This window comes from Sinocyclocheilus anshuiensis, unplaced genomic scaffold (genome assembly GCF_001515605.1).
Source record: "Sinocyclocheilus anshuiensis isolate Anshui unplaced genomic scaffold, SAMN03320099.WGS_v1.1 scaffold318, whole genome shotgun sequence".
NCBI classification, from domain to species: domain Eukaryota; kingdom Metazoa; phylum Chordata; class Actinopteri; order Cypriniformes; family Cyprinidae; genus Sinocyclocheilus; species Sinocyclocheilus anshuiensis.
This window is the reverse complement of record NW_015547653.1, coordinates 300,741-316,910: the sequence shown is the minus strand read 5'-3', so window position 1 is coordinate 316,910 and position 16,170 is coordinate 300,741. Positions and strand designations below refer to the sequence as shown.

The 16,170-nt window shown below is 38.3% G+C and overlaps 1 protein-coding gene across 1 annotated transcript in view; it reads left to right on the top strand.

The window, feature by feature from the left end:
• efnb3b (ephrin-B3b) overlaps positions 1–16,170 on the top strand; it is a 79,759-nt gene that overhangs the window by 23,550 nt on the left and 40,039 nt on the right. The window lies entirely within an intron of this gene.

The following is a 16,170-nucleotide window of genomic DNA, read 5'->3' as shown; positions in this document are numbered from 1 at the left end:
ATCGCGCCGCGTAAACATAAAACCATGTCTGCATTTGTGATCGGAGAAATGACAAACAACAAGTGCTACTCTACACTGCTCAAAACTTGCGTTTGAATCATCAGTGGCAAATCCTTTAAATATGAAAACGTACTTACAGGCTGTGAGTCAGCATTATTTGTCAGAAAACCGGCATTGTAGGCTACTCTCCCAGGAAACAGTCCTCGTCCTCCGTAAAATGCATTACACATACACGAATATATGGGTTAAACTGTCCTGGAACAGTATTGTAAATACAGCTTAACTGCTGATTATTAGTCGTGTCCTCTTTTGGAAGGCCAAACAAAGTAGTTTCGCTTTCACAACGAAACACAGCGTCTCCACGACATGGCGGCGGCGGCAACAATACTACAGCGAGAATCAAAGTTACGCCGCCTTTCTTTGTGTGAACATTTGGGTGGTGTTATGCAAATCTTCCCACACAGTGACATAGACATGTGGGGGCGTGTTTAAACGAGGCGTTTTAGGGGGGTGTGGGTGAGTCTTAACTTTTATAAAGAATATCTCTTTGGGTTTGAGACTTTAGTCTTTGCAACTTTAGGGATCTTATCTATTCAGAGAAAGGAAAACTTGAAATCGCATCATATGACCCCTTTAAGGAATTTTAGGAAAAACATTTGAGGCCAAGTTGATACTGAAAAGAAACATATAGCTCTGAGATTCTTATTCAGAGTGTTTTCCCGCATCAGTAAATACATATGAATAAAGAGGGCTGGAGAGAGAAAACATCACTTGACTTTCGAGACCAGTGAAAGATGTAAGTTGGGAGGTAGTGCGGCGGAAGGGGGCGGGCAGAGCTCCCTCAAGCGGCGTTAGCTATGCCTGAATTGGTGCGGTAATGAACGATCTCGCGCATAGATAATTAATGAGAACTCTTGATTAATTACACTGCGATGAGCTGCTATAGATGCAGGCGCAGAGGAGAGAGAAAGAAGGAGTGATATGAATGTGAAAGATTGTTTAGTTCTGACTGTTTACCGAGTGTGTGTGTGTTAGCTTGTGCATATGTTCCTGCATGACCTTTACAGAGAAGTTTAATGCTGTTTGGAGTTTATAGAAATGTAGAACTCAAGCTCTACTGACAGCATTTGCGGCTTTACCGCAGACACTTATTTTAACCCAACGAGTTTGTGGTAATAGACAATATACCACAAATGCTATTTGAGGGTTTCTTGTATTAAACCTGAAACGGTCCTTTTAAAGGTGTCTGAATGGAAGGGGAGGTTTGTCTGTATGTGTGCCAGCTGTGGTGCCCGTGCTTCGTGAAACGGCCCCTTTAATACCAGTCCAGAGGCATCAAACCACAACCTCTGCACAAACAAGACACGACCTTTGGCTCCGGACCAAACACGCACACATGCTGGATCTGAAGATCAAATGGCAAACTGTTAAATGAAACCCACAGGGACCTGTAGGTGAAGATGGAGGAGCTTCATGAAGTTATGTTTTCTAGAGTGAATGCTGCCGTTTATTTTCGTTCCCTCGAGGAACCATGGTTACATACGTAACCTAGAGACGTTATCTGTGATGACAGTGACCTTGAGGATTCTTTACGGCCATGTTCTTTAGAAACAGAATAAGCTGTAATTTTCACATTACTTCCGTCGCTGTAAAAATTTTTTTGTCTGTTAACATAAAAATGTACTTAATTTTAAAATTTTGATTAGCTGGTTTTATTCAGTCAAAGAAAGTATTTAATATAACTGAACGAGCCTAATGAAAGCATTTTGTAAGGATCACATGAAACAAAAATGTTTTATCAGATAACCTTAAAATAAATACTACCCCTTTAACCTTAGAATAGTTTACTTATAGCCATCTCTTCATATAAAACTGGGATTGGAGGAAGTATTTTAACATCTCCCCCTTAAAATATGGCTTCTACCCTGGTTTAGGTCTTGATTAAACTTAGCTAACAACTACACTTTTTTTTACTTTCTACAGTGTAGAAATAACTCATTAAGCACATTATTTTTACTAATCAGTGTGCTTATGCATTGAGTTCAGGCAGGCTTTCTGAAGGCAGATGCTGACAGGAAGTGCCATCGTGTCACCGTGAATCTCTGCAGTGTGTTTAGGTCACCAAAAAACACCACTGAGCTGAACTGATGGATAGACAAGTGCTCATTGTTGTCCAAAAGGGGCCGGGGTCATGCATTTTTTGAGATTTCTCTCCCTCTTTGTCTTCTTTTGTCATCCATTCTTCTGTAAAATGATGACAAAGGGCATTTTTCAAGCTCTTTCTCTTTCCCCAGCCCCTCCCTCATCTCCTCATTTCTCTTCTTTCATTCTTTCTTCTTTCCACCACTCTCACTTTCAGACTCTGTGTCCGTCCATAGTTGTCTCGCTTTTAGTCTCTTACCTCTCCATTCTCTCCCTCTCTTTCTTTACCTGTCAGTCTCCTCGGCTGGAGGTCTGACTAATTATTCTCCTCTCTTTCTTTTCCCCTCTATCTTCTCGTGACACTCTGCCGAAGACACCTGGCTTAACCCAGCAGGACATCTCTGCGTCCATCTTTTCTCCCTGTCTCTCCATCCCTCGCTCCGCTCTGCCACTACTCTTCTGTTTTTGTTGTCTGATTTTACCAATGGAGCAGATCTGTTTATTCTTTTCAGTCAGTTCTTCCTTTTCCGTTCTTTTTTCACCTTCCATTTTTATCTCAGTCGTCCATCTTTTTACAACACAATGTTAAATATATACATTTTTCAATAATTTTATTCAATAAGTATCATGGTTTCCACAAAAACAGTAAGCAGAACAACTGTTTTGCTGTATTTTTGATTACATAGATGCAGCCTTACTGAGCATAAGAGACTTCTTTATATAGTATACACACTATCCATTGAGAAAATAAAAAGAATAAAGAAAGAAAATCACATTTTTTTCCGTAAATGTCCATTTATCCAAAAATTTTGTATTTGATCTTTAAGGGATTCTTATTTGATCCCATTAGGATTTTTTAGGATTGGCTCTAAATTACAATAGTAATCCTGTAAAGGATTTTTTCAGTGAATTTTAACATCTAACACATTTCTTGTTCGTCACACCCTTTCTTTTTCCATCTCTCTCTAACTCACTCTGTCACTCAGCCTGTTAACCTAGTCAGCAAGTTGGTTTGAACTCTCTTTCCCTGGGACTTTGATAGGAATAACGATCAGCCATTTTTTTTCTCACTCTCTCTTTCTCTTAAAAGAGACAGAGGGGCGGGAAGGGCTGAGAGAGAGAAAGAAAGTGTGAATAGGGAATTTTTGATTTCGTTTTTTCCAGCGTTTTCATGTTCACTGTTTTTGTGAATGGTCTCTTCAGAATTCCATGATACTAAGGGAGAAATGTGGTATTTTTAAACCCTTTCATATTTAATTATCGTAATCATCAGGGATTTGCTGCATCTTTTCAGAATGAGTGTGCTTATGGATCGCATCCTGTTTGTAACTGTAGTTGTAGCGGATTGGAATTGTTGTTTTCTTTCTATGTGTGTGTGTGTGTGTGTGTGTGTGTGTGTGTGTGAATAGTGCGGTCGTTGTGGTATTCCTCTCACGGGACTCTAAACGGCACCGCATTCTCGAAAACGTGCCTCTACCCCGTTGGGATGCTCGTTCTTCACTTCCAAAATTCATTCGCTCTCTTTATTTATCCAGCATCCCTCGTTCATGCAAATGAAAGGGGTTGCCGGCAGAAAACTTTCCCGTGGACCACCGCGCAGCTCCAAAGCCTGTGAGTCCTCTCTTGCCAGAGGCCTGTCAATCATCTCCTCAGCTGTCAATCTTCCCCCCCGACAGGAAGTGCTCTTGAGAACAGCGTTTGAGAGGCTGTTTCTAATTGGCTGTGGGGGAGAGAAGAATGTCATAAAGACCCCTTGACCCTATATGAGTTTGAGATGAAAGTTTTGTGTGCTAAAAAGATGCCCTTCGGCACTCTGGAGGAGATGAGATTCTTGCGGTACAGCACACACACACAGTTGCAGCAGAAACTGGCATGACGCACATCTTGACAGGATTGGAAGCAGAGGTGTTTGAAGCAGTAGTCAGCCTCATCTGTCTGCTGACACCTCTCTCTCTCTATTGCTGTCTTTCTCTTGCGTCTGTAGCTGTTGATTTTACCACAGGGCTCCTCAACCTCGGGTCCTGCCGGGACCCCGGCCTGACCGCACTGGACCCACCGGAGAGAGAATAAATGGAGATAAAGGGAGACAGTCAGAAGGAAAAAATGCAAAAAGAAAGCTAGAAATAGTGTCGAAGGAAGAGGGAGAGAGTGAAATGACTTTCAGATGCTGGGACGGTTGGTGAGGTTGATTTGTGAAGGCGTCGGGCTGTTTTCGGTGTGGAGTGGAGCGTTAGGCCTCAGGGTGTGGAATAGTAGCCTGTCATCACTCCACACTGGCCCTGATTCGCCCCGCACGCCACACGGCCCTGTTAGGCCAGAATTCAGAGACCTCCACACATTCAGCGCCTTACAGAAACAGGCATCTTACATCTAACATTCGGGTAGATTTTACAGCTCACAAATTGTAACGTCAGGTAGTATACCAGCATAGTTTAATGGTCAAGCAGGGGTTTCATTACTATTATACATGGTTTGTTGGCATAACAATGCTCAGAGATGTTTTAAGTTTTAGTATTTTCTGCTACATAAGGTAGCTTTATGTATCTTTAAAGGGATAGTTCACCCAAAAATGAAAATTCTGTCATTAATTACTTACTAGGGTTGTGCCAATAGATGATAGTATCGTGTATCGTCGATAGACAGAGATATCGCCTGTGGCTGATGCCTTTGACGATAGCAAGACTTACTATTATTATTATTATTATTATTATTATTATCAGGCTAGTAATACTATCTAATTAATATTAGGGCTTATTTGTTGCATTATATTTATTTTTCCGCGTTTTTACAGTATTGCACGTTCTAACCAATCACACACGATTATGCTGAGCTTATGAATGCAGCGGCCAGTCAGAGGCGTTCAGATGAGTTATCACTGAAACAGCGGAGTTCTGTTGTTCAGCACGCGCTGACTGAATTCTGACTTGCGAATTCTCTCATTATAAACAACAAAGTGCAGATGTACGTGCAATGTAAGTATAAGAGATTTATTCATCATATAGTGTAGATTCACTGAGTTTACAGGGAGTTTTTTTTAAAGCGCATAAACTCGCGCTAGACTGAGCTTGTGATGATGTTCTTTGCTAATGTAATGTTCTTTGCTCGTTTTCTGTAGCTGCTTTTTGAATAACTGCGGAAATGTAAGCATTATAATTAGTAACTTATGTTACTATTAATTTGTTATCGTGTTAAATACAAATTCAGTCATATTAAAAACATTAGGCTGCTTTCAGCCTTACGCTGGAGTTGGTTCACTTACTCACAATGAAATTATGAAATAAATTACATAAATTAGCACGATAATATCGTGTATCGGCGATCTCACAGGCTGACGATAGGACGATATGAAAATTGAGCATATCGCCCAACACTATTACTCACCCTCTTGTCGTTCCAAACCCGTAAGACCTCCGTTCATCTTCGGAACACAAATTAAGATATTTTTGATGGAATCTGACAGCTCTCTGACCCTCCCTGTGCTTTGATTTGAGGTCTTAACAGGTTTGGAACGACATGAGGGTGAGTAATTAATGACAGAATTTTCATTTTTGGGTGAACTAACCCTTTAAGGATGACTTGTTATTATATTGTTATTATATTATATTGTAGTACCTTGAAAAGCACTCTATAAATTAAACGAATTACTGTTTTTTTTTTTATTAAAAAGCTTTTGATATTTCCTTAGGTTTTCAGATCAGCATATTGGGTTCATGTTTTTTGTGTAATTTAAAGTCAACATGAATCAGTGGATAACTAGGAGTGCCACATTTAAATAAGTGAAAGAGAAATCAATTATCAATGTAGTTATTAAAAAAAATAAATGCAATTTAATATTTTAATAAATTTATTTGATCAATTGATACTTAAATCACCTTAAAAAATGTTTATTTAATTTATGTAAAAAATTGATTTAATTTTTAAAAGTCTTTTGTTTAGATTTTTTTTACTGTAAAAATATTCTTAAAACAACATGAATTTACTTGTTAAGCAAGACTGTATGAAACATTAAGACTTGCTTTCTTAGTGTATCTTGGAAATGTTTTTACTTACGTTTTTATTTGATTATACTCTAAACAAATATCTACTTTGTATTGTATAATTATTGATATTTTATGCAGCATTGCTTCAAGTAAATTTATCTTATAAATTTAACTCATTGATTTCAGTCATTTTAACTCATTGATTTCAGTACTTTTAAATGGAAAATAAATAAATAAATAAATTGTCATTTTAAAGCATTTACAAATTGCTTTGCTTCATCTTTCTGCCAAATGATTTTGCATATCCACTTGAGTAGATGTTATTAATCAGAAATGGATTTCAGTCCGAAAAATTGGGGATTTTTATACCAAAATGGAGCTAGATGTGAAATTTGAGTTTGCTAAAGCAATAATTATTTGTAATAGTTCTCCAGTGGCACCAAGCTGTGAATGCTTTTTTGTTTCTATCTGGATCCTTTGATCGCATAGACGTTGAAAGCCGATAGCACATTGTTTTATGTGTTCCGTATCTTTTAGGAACCCTCAGGACTCTAAATCTGTTTCTCGTATTCATCGGTCCAGTTTTTTCCTGTCAGGAATTGTACGCAGTAGCTCATAATCTCTGCTTGCACATGGAGTCAGGTGAACCTTTGAGTAACAGTTTTTTGGGGCCCCAAAGACATCTGAGACCCATGTTGGGGTGTTTATAGGCCTTGTGGATGCTCTGGACTCTGTGAGGTGGACAGTGGGGCAGTGGTGGGTCTGACACAGGTCTCCACAGGGCCCCTCAGTATGTGGCCCCTCTGTCTACCTCTGACCCCTGGTGACTTGGTCTAATCAGACCGTTATGTTTGAGAGAGTGAGCTTAACCTGTAGTCATCTCCCCCGAGGAAAGAGTCCTCACACTAATACACACACAGACCGCATTCATATGCACACATTTAAAAAGAACACACACTAATTTCACACAGAATAACACAGGCATTGACACAGAGACCTGTGGTCACACACCAGCTGGGCTGAAAGACTCATTTTACTCTTTAAAAAAAAACCCTCATCCACACCTACGCTCTGTGTGTGTGCGTTCCTCTGATCCGACATGAACGCTCACATCTTTAAATGGCATTATGATTCATTATGCTGTGAATCATATTCATGTGCACATACAGACTCACACATATGTTAATTTCTCTGAACAGGGGGCTTTGAGAACATACGGCTGCATAAATATACAGGACTGATCTGAGGATACGAAATACAAGGAAAGCATATGTTCTCTCTTTTCTTTCTCTCTGTTCTCTCTTTTCTTTCTCTCTGTCAGTCGTGATGGATTTTGATTTCGTTTTTTTGGCCAGAAGGAGGGGGTTGGCCGTTCATTAGCATTTATTTCACATGTGATTAATGCTAAACTTTCCAGACTGCTTTCCGAGGGTGTGGAAACGATCACGCTGTTGAAAACAAGGGATGTTTGAATAAGAAACACAAGGAAATCCAGTTTCTCTGCTTTCTGGTTTGAAAGCGCGTAGCGTGGAGGGAGATGACACTGGTGCTGGAACGATGTAGACCGCCTCCTGTCAGGAAAGGGCACGTCTGTAATGGTGACAAGGACAGACTTACCTTCACACACACAGATTCTCTGTTCACCTGCTTTGTGCTTGCAGACACACCAGGGATTTTGTTTTGTTTTCCAGTAAAGGGACAAGATAAAGACATATTTTTCCCTCCAACTAAAAATACTATAAACTATACTAAAATACTTGCTTATGCTTAAAGGTAAATTGCAAAAAAAAAAAAAAAAATTTAAAACAGTCCGGTCCCAAATTTAATATTTAATATTATTAAGTGTTATTATATCCCACCCATATCACTCAAATAAACAGATTGCAATTCTGTTTGGTACCACTAGGGGTGCAAATCACACCCGATTTCATTGATATACGATTATAGTTTTTGTTAATCTTTTGAATTAGATTTTATTTTTTATATTTTCTGATCCCACTTTAATTTTAGTTAAAGTTTTAGTAATTTTGTTGTTGTTTGTAATTTTTATTTTTTTTTAAATATATTTCTGTATAGTTTTTTTTTATTTATTAGTTTTAGTTTTATTTATTTTAGTACCTCAAGTCAAACTAAATAAAAATGAGAAATGCTGCCTTGGCAACTAGCTGAAATAAAAATATTTATATTTATATTTAATTTTATTTTATTTCAGTTAATGTTTATTTTGTTTTATTTCAAGTACCAAAAATGAAAAAAAAAAAAAGTTTAAATTTAAGTTACCTGTAATAACCCTGCTTTAAAGTTGGCATGAAATGGAAATTCACCCTATCTATTTTTTTTTATGCATTTAACTAATCTTACTTTGAAAGCTTCATTTTTTAACATTAAAAAAAAAAACACATTATCTGAACACATCTTAAATAATATCTTACGTTGTTTTGCTTTTGATGTACATTTATCTTGTATTGAGGATGCTTTGATGTTTTTAGTGGAAAATAAGTCAAAAACAAACTTAATATGATTTTTTTGCAGCACACTTCCTGTCTTCCATTTGCATCTTTTTCCAGTTTTCCCCTCCATCAAGCCTCTTTTTTCCTTAATGTTAACTTAATTGTCAATCCTTTTCTTTTGTTTCCCTCTGTAATTCTCCTCGCTTTCTCTCTCCCGCCAGGAGTGGCCATATGGAAGCCATTACGCCTGCTGTTCCTCTCACCACAAACATTCCAGCAGTGCCTCCAGCTCTCTTTCTTCACAGCAGCCTCTTGCTCCTTCCTTCTCTCTCCCTCTCCCTCCTCTCCTCCCCTTTTATCTTTCACCTGTTTTCGTTGTCCTCATTTCCATCATTTTCAGAGTTTATCTGCCGAGGTCATGTGATAATTGGCCACATGTGATCTGCTCATTGTCAGACAATTTGGTTAGGTTGTACCAACATCTCAGCGTACTGTGCCGTATTTACATACTGACCTTTAGCTGTCATTAAATATCTGTAAACAATCACATATAATTTTCAAGATGTAAGTGTCTGTGGATGTAGATGATAATCATAATCGGCATAATATGACCTCATTTTTAGTCTCTGCGCGTACTTTTGTAATCTTTTTGTGCTGTGTGTGGTGTTTGCACATAGTTCATTTGAATAGAATGGAAGATGGTTAAATGTTTGTGTGTTCTGATGGGACTGTGGCTGCAAGGTGACAGTCACTCTAAATAAATACATCAACCACGTTGCAAAGGTTCTGTTTTGGTCTGAAATGTTTTGGCAAACTTGGACAACCGAATACATGGGGGGTTTGGGAGCAGATTTTGTGTGGCTCGCTGTATAATTGATCAGAAAATGCAGGTAAAGACTGTAAATAAAAGAGCTGCATGTCATTGTATATCATTTTAGGCTCTTTTGTTGGTACACACACATTATGATCTATCTATCTATCTATCTGTCTGTCTGTCTGTCTGTCTATCCATTCATTGTTCTTTTGATAATTCTATAGATTTATCTATCTCTCTGTCTGTCTTTCCATCCATCCATCCATCCATCCATCCATCGTTCTGTCATTTTATCCATCCGTCCATCCATCCATCCATAATTCTTTTGATCATTCTATCATTTTACATTCTATCTATCTATCTATCTATCTATCTATCTATCTATCTATCTATCTATCTGCTGTCAATCATTTTATATATCTGTCTGTCGGTTTGTCCATCTATATCCATCCGTCCGTCTGTCCGTCCGTCCGTCCGTCCATCCATCCATCCATCCATCCATCCGCTGTCAATCATTTTATATATCTCTCTTTCTGTCTGTCTGGCCATATATCATCTACGTATCAATCTATCAATCATTCTATCATTTTATCTATCTCTTCATCTGCTTGTCTTTCTGTCTGTCTAGTCCAAGTTTTACATTTTTTTTAATACATTGTTGTTTTAGTAGCTAGATTCTGTCTCTCCTACTTTTTCCCTCTCTGTTTTTGCTGGTCTCTTGGCGGTGTGATAAGGGCTTGGATGTCTAACTGGTAGGTGTTGTTTAGTCTGGTCACTCGAGACCCTGGACAGGGTATAATCAGGCCCTGGAAGCTGACGATATAGCCGTGAAGAGAAAAGAGAGAAAGAGAGATGGGAGATTTACTCATCCTCTGAGAGGGCTGATATCTCCGGACCACCACTGGTCTGCTGGACGAACAGCCGTGATTCCAGCCCCTCCATGGCACTGCTCCTGATGAAATCAATGCACGCTTGGAGGTAAAATCAGCTTAGTGAAGTGGAATAGAAGCTGAAAATTAAGTGGAAATTGCAGAAGTCAGAGTCATTCTCACGGCGTATCAAAGTGATTTGAACTGAAGGATTTCAGCTGGTGTTAGCTCGATAGCTTGTTATCACATGTAATCACCAATTTAGATCTAATTCCTAAATCTGGAAAGCTGTTTTTGGCTGGTGGGGTTTAAGATGTTGAGCCTGCAGAAGAACATTTTTAGTTGTGTTTGCTAAAGAGGGCATAGCTGTTGCTCATACTTAGGATTAGAGATTGAAGCAAATCTTAACCATAAGCGTTCAATTTCAACACTAACTCATTCTGTACTGTTTGTTCAATGGACATGAATGAGGCCTCAGCTTATGCATCTTGGTGAGGAGAGTGTTATTTTTTTATTTTATTCTTTTGCCTGATGGAAGATAAAATAGGCAAAAAAAATCTTAAACTGTGCAACAGACATGAATGAGACCTCAAAATTATGCTGCATTTGTTTATTTATATATTTATTTTTTAGATTTAGAGATTTTCACCTGGTGGTTGGTAAAATCCCAAAGGCTTACCTTATGCGACAAGCATGAATGAGGCCTAAAATTATGCCGCTTTTTTATGTTTTATGTATTCTTTGTAATCTGTTCACCTGATGGACAAAAAAAGGCTAAAAAAAATCCCATAGACTTTATCATAGGATGTCTTGACTTGTGCTAATAAGGAACAACATAGATCCTCCTAACAACCGCATATCAACATAATACCAATTTAGATCTAATTCCTAAATCTGGAAAGCTGTTTTTGGCTGGTGGGGTTTAAGATGTTGAGCCTGCAGAAGAACATTTTTAGTTGTGTTTGCTAAAGAGGGCATAGCTGTTGCTCATACTTAGGATTAGAGATTGAAGCAAATCTTAACCATAAGCGTTCAATTTCAACACTAACTCATTCTGTACTGTTTGTTCAATGGACATGAATGAGGCCTCAGCTTATGCATCTTGGTGAGGAGAGTGTTATTTTTTTATTTTATTCTTTTGCCTGATGGAAGATAAAATAGGCAAAAAAAATCTTAAACTGTGCAACAGACATGAATGAGACCTCAAAATTATGCTGCATTTGTTTATTTATATATTTATTTTTTAGATTTAGAGATTTTCACCTGGTGGTTGGTAAAATCCCAAAGGCTTACCTTATGCGACAAGCATGAATGAGGCCTAAAATTATGCCGCTTTTTTATGTTTTATGTATTCTTTGTAATCTGTTCACCTGATGGACAAAAAAAGGCTAAAAAAAATCCCATAGACTTTATCATAGGATGTCTTGACTTGTGCTAATAAGGAACAACATAGATCCTCCTAACAACCGCATATCAACATAATACTGTAAAACCACCCAAAACACTTAAGCAATTGCGTAAGCAATACCTTGGCCACCACCGTATTTTCATTTCTTTAAAAATTCAGTTTCCAGATTTCGTTTGCGATATGTGATATTAATGTACTTGTAGACATAGTGCATATTCATGCCAGATTTGTCTAATGTCCTCATCTAGGGTGTGTTGAAACCTCTGCATTTATCATGTGAAGGATTCTCAGCCATCTCAGACATTCCATTTTTTATGCACGACACACACACACACACACACAAACACAAAGGTCCACCTCACTGCACCTGTGCCCCGAGCTTGTTTTTGGACACAGCTCGGGTTTCTCTTGTGGAATCTTTGTAATGCAATACTGATGAACAAGAGGACGGTGGAGGAGTTTATGGACAAGAGAAGGTGGATTCGGGTGGAAGGGTGGGGGGATTGAGGGTCAGTGCTGTCAGGGGCGGGACGGGGTGAAACTAACACTCAGATCTTTTCAAGAGCTGTCAGGGTCAGGGAAGGGCGTCGGTGAAGTTTGACAAAATGATGTTTCTGCCCTCATAAACGAGCCCGGCGCACACACTCCTGTCACCTTTGCCCCCCTCCATCCCCCCACTCCTTGTTTCAATGTGTGACTATGAATGCCACCTTTGTTCCAGAGCAAGAGAGAAAGGGAGAGAAACCGAGGGAGTTTGGGAGAGAGAGCAAAACAGGAATGATGAGTGTTTGGGATGAGAAGGAATGGTTGGAGGAGTGTATTATCATGTTTATATTTAGAGTAAACAGAGAAGTCGATATAATTTAACTTTAATCTGTGCTTTGAAGGCCTGCCCGTTTGTGTGGTTAGCATTTTGAGCTTTGCGAACACAAGCACACACACACTGCTCTTCCATGAAAGCGTTTCGGTGCATATAACTCTGGTGTTTTCATCCTGCTTCAGTTCCACACACTCAAACTTGACTTTGTGGCCACATTTTCATATGCGTCCCTTTTCCTTCAAGTTGTTTTTCCTTCTAGCTTGACACGCGGGTCAGAAATTCTTTGGCGAGGTTCTGCAAACGTTCTCTAATTATCTGCCGAGTGCTTGCTTAACCCTGAGTTTGCTCATTAGACATTGCCGCCTGACAGTTGTTCAATCACGAAGGCTAATGCGGTCCAGTGCTGAAACATATGTAATTACACAGGCTGTGCGAAAGGGTCTGGCGCGCACACATGCTTTGAAAGGAGCGTTGATGGATCACAGCGTTTGTTGGGTTGGACTGGTTTTTCAGTTTCACTTTTTTAAGCCCACAAATCTATAATGCTTCTATTATAATTTACAAAGCCATCTATGTGCAACTACTGTATACCGGTAAACCAGACACATAGTATGCAAACAAAGATGTGTATACTTTGTCAATGCGTTGCAAAATTCATTATTATTCAGGTTGTGTCATTCTGTAGCATACATAGTGCACGGTTGGTGAAAATGGAGTGCTAAAGTTGGCGCAACACATCAGGTGCATTTGAAGCATAATTTTCTTCTGGAAATATTCACGGTGAATATTTTCATGTGTTAAAAAAAACTTCCATTTGAGATTTCCTTTCTAAAATGGTACCGAGAACCGTGGATTTTCACTGGTATTGGTACCGAATACTGAAATTTTGGTACCGTGACAACACTAGTGCTAAGTGTAAAGTACATTATTTGGGAGGCAACGTGCTGTGTTGCGCGACAACTGTAAGCAGCCTACATTTAGGATCATGAGCCTAATTACTTTTTCTTCTGACTATTGTCATTACTAACAATTTGCCACAATTTAGTTATTTCAGTATTATTGAGATAATTTTTTTTATTAATATTTGGAATGTTTTTATTTTTAATATTAGTTAGTTTTAGTAACTTTGTTGTGTGTTTTTGTCATTTCTATTAATTATTTTTCTATATTAGTTTTTATTTTAGTTTGAGCTTTTTCAGTACATCAACATGTTGCCTTTGCAACTAACTGAAATAAAATAATTGAATGCTTTAATAGTTTTAGTTTCATATAATAACCCTGGAAAGAGTTGGGGAACTTTCAGGCAGTTTGCTGTGCAACAGCCCTTAACAAGGTAAGAACACCTAACACATGGCCTCTCTTGGCATTGTGTTTAATAGACCGCTTCTTTGATTCTAACATGAGCAATCTAGCATTTGCAGTGTGTACTTGCGTGTTGCTAGCAGTGAGTGTGAGTTTGACTAAATGCTGTTCTGTCACGCTGACACGGAGGGCATGAGAGGGAGGGAAAGAGAGAGAAGGTGTGAATGTGGTGATAAAGGACAGTATTCTTCTGCTTGTGTGTCTGGGTCTCAGCAGAGGGTTCAGTGGGTTAGAGCAGACCAGCGTGACCATGTCAATAACACAGCCAGTACTGAGTGAGCGGCTCCCTTATCTCCTTCATCCGCCGCTTGCTTCTCTTTCTGTGTCCACTTGTTTTTTTCCCTCCCTCATTGTTCGTCTCTGTTTACTCTTTTCCTCTCGGTTTCGTAAGCTATTTTATCTTTCATTCAACCCTTTCATTCTCTCCTCTGATCCGCAGCACCTCTCTCTTGCTCTCTCTCTCTCTCTCTCTCTCTCTCTCTTTCTGTTTCTGTCTTTCTGTCTGTTCTTTCTATTCTTCAAGTCAAGTCTACTGTGACGGTGTCTGCGATAAACCAACAGACAAAAATCTACCTAACAGAATGTCTATGCAAAAAAATGTCATTTGCATCTGCATCTGCATGATTTGATATTTTGTTCATCAGTTTTTCCGGAGTGTATATATTGTCTACCTGGGAAAAAAAAACACTTCGCAGCAGCATGTCTGTGTTTTGTTTTGGTTTGAAGGACGTTAAAGAAAATTTGTTAGCTAAGTTCAGTTTTTAAAAGTAACCACAAGACTTGTGTTGGTGTGCAGTGGTTAAAAATGAAGGTCTTCTTGGAATGTTCCTACTTATGAGTTTAGAAATGGTAATTGCAGTACCACATGATGTACGTTCAAGTAATTTTAGTCTGGACAAAATGGACTAACCGGACAATTCACTTTTTGACAAAACCAGGAAGCTTTTTAGTGCCAATGCAACATAATGAAGAGCAAAGGATGCACATTATGTGTGTAACTGATGCTTTATTTATGTGTTTTATCATACTAGTTTGGCTGTAGAGAATGATGGGAAATGTAGTTTGATGTGACATGTCTCCTAATAAACAAGCTAAATGAATAATATTTCCTGGCTGCATTTAGCACACAAAATGAATACATTCTGATTTTACTGCTAATATTCACAATTGTTGTGATCAGTGGCAATTTGCTTCCCCTGTGATTCTTGAAATTACACATCATAACAGCTCATGAGCTTAAAGAAAGTCCTGATTTTTCCCACTAGTAGTTTTGACTTGATGATTATGTGCTCAACTTGAAAATATGATCATTCTGACATTAACTGAATGCACCATAAATGGCAGTTTACAACAGACTCACAGAAAACCCACAGGAATTACATTGCTAATGCAAAACCAGAAGTTCATCCGCCTAGAAAAATAGTCCCACTTTAAAAGGGACATTTAGTCAATTTTACAGCTCAAATAACATGTTAAATAATTCATGTAAGTTTTTAATGAATACAGCCGTTACATTTATGTTTTAAAACCCTCTGGAACCCTCTGGCCTGGTTTACTTTCATTGTAAGTACACCACCATTCAAAAATGGGGGGTCAGTAGTTTTTTTTTTAATTAATTAATATTCAGTAAGGATGCATTAAATTGATCAAAAATTATTCTAAAGACTTTGAAAAAATTTAGATTTTGATTTCAAATAAATTCTGCTCTTTTGAACTTTCTCTTCATCAAATATATTAAAACATTAAGCACAACTGTTTTCAACATCGATAATAAAGAAATGTTTCCTGAGCAAATCAGCATATTAGAATGATTTCTGAAGGATCATGTGACACTGACTGGAGTAATGATGCTGAAAATTCAGCTTTGCATCATAGGAAGAAATTACATTTTTTGAAGTTGTTTTGAATTGCATTAATAGATTACTTTATTGCCGTTTTTATTTGATCAAAGAAATGCAGCCTTGGTGAGCATTAGAGACTTTTCAAATACATTTTAAAAAAATCTCACAAACCCCAAACTTTTGACTGGTAGTGTACTGTATGTTACTGTAAATACAAGTTTTGCCTGAGCCACAAGTCCATTGTTTTCTATGCCACAAATACTGAAGTTGTGTTGAACTCAAAAACATCCCTTTAAAGTCATGTGTGTGCGGGTATTGGTCAGTCTAATTGTAGTACGTGAAGTGTGTGTTGAGTGTCTGTTCTCTCCGCTGTAAGAGCTACTGATAACCTTCTTAACCTGTGTGACAAGAAGGCTCTTCTCTCATAGGAATGCCACACACACACACACACACACACACACACACACACACACACACACACAGC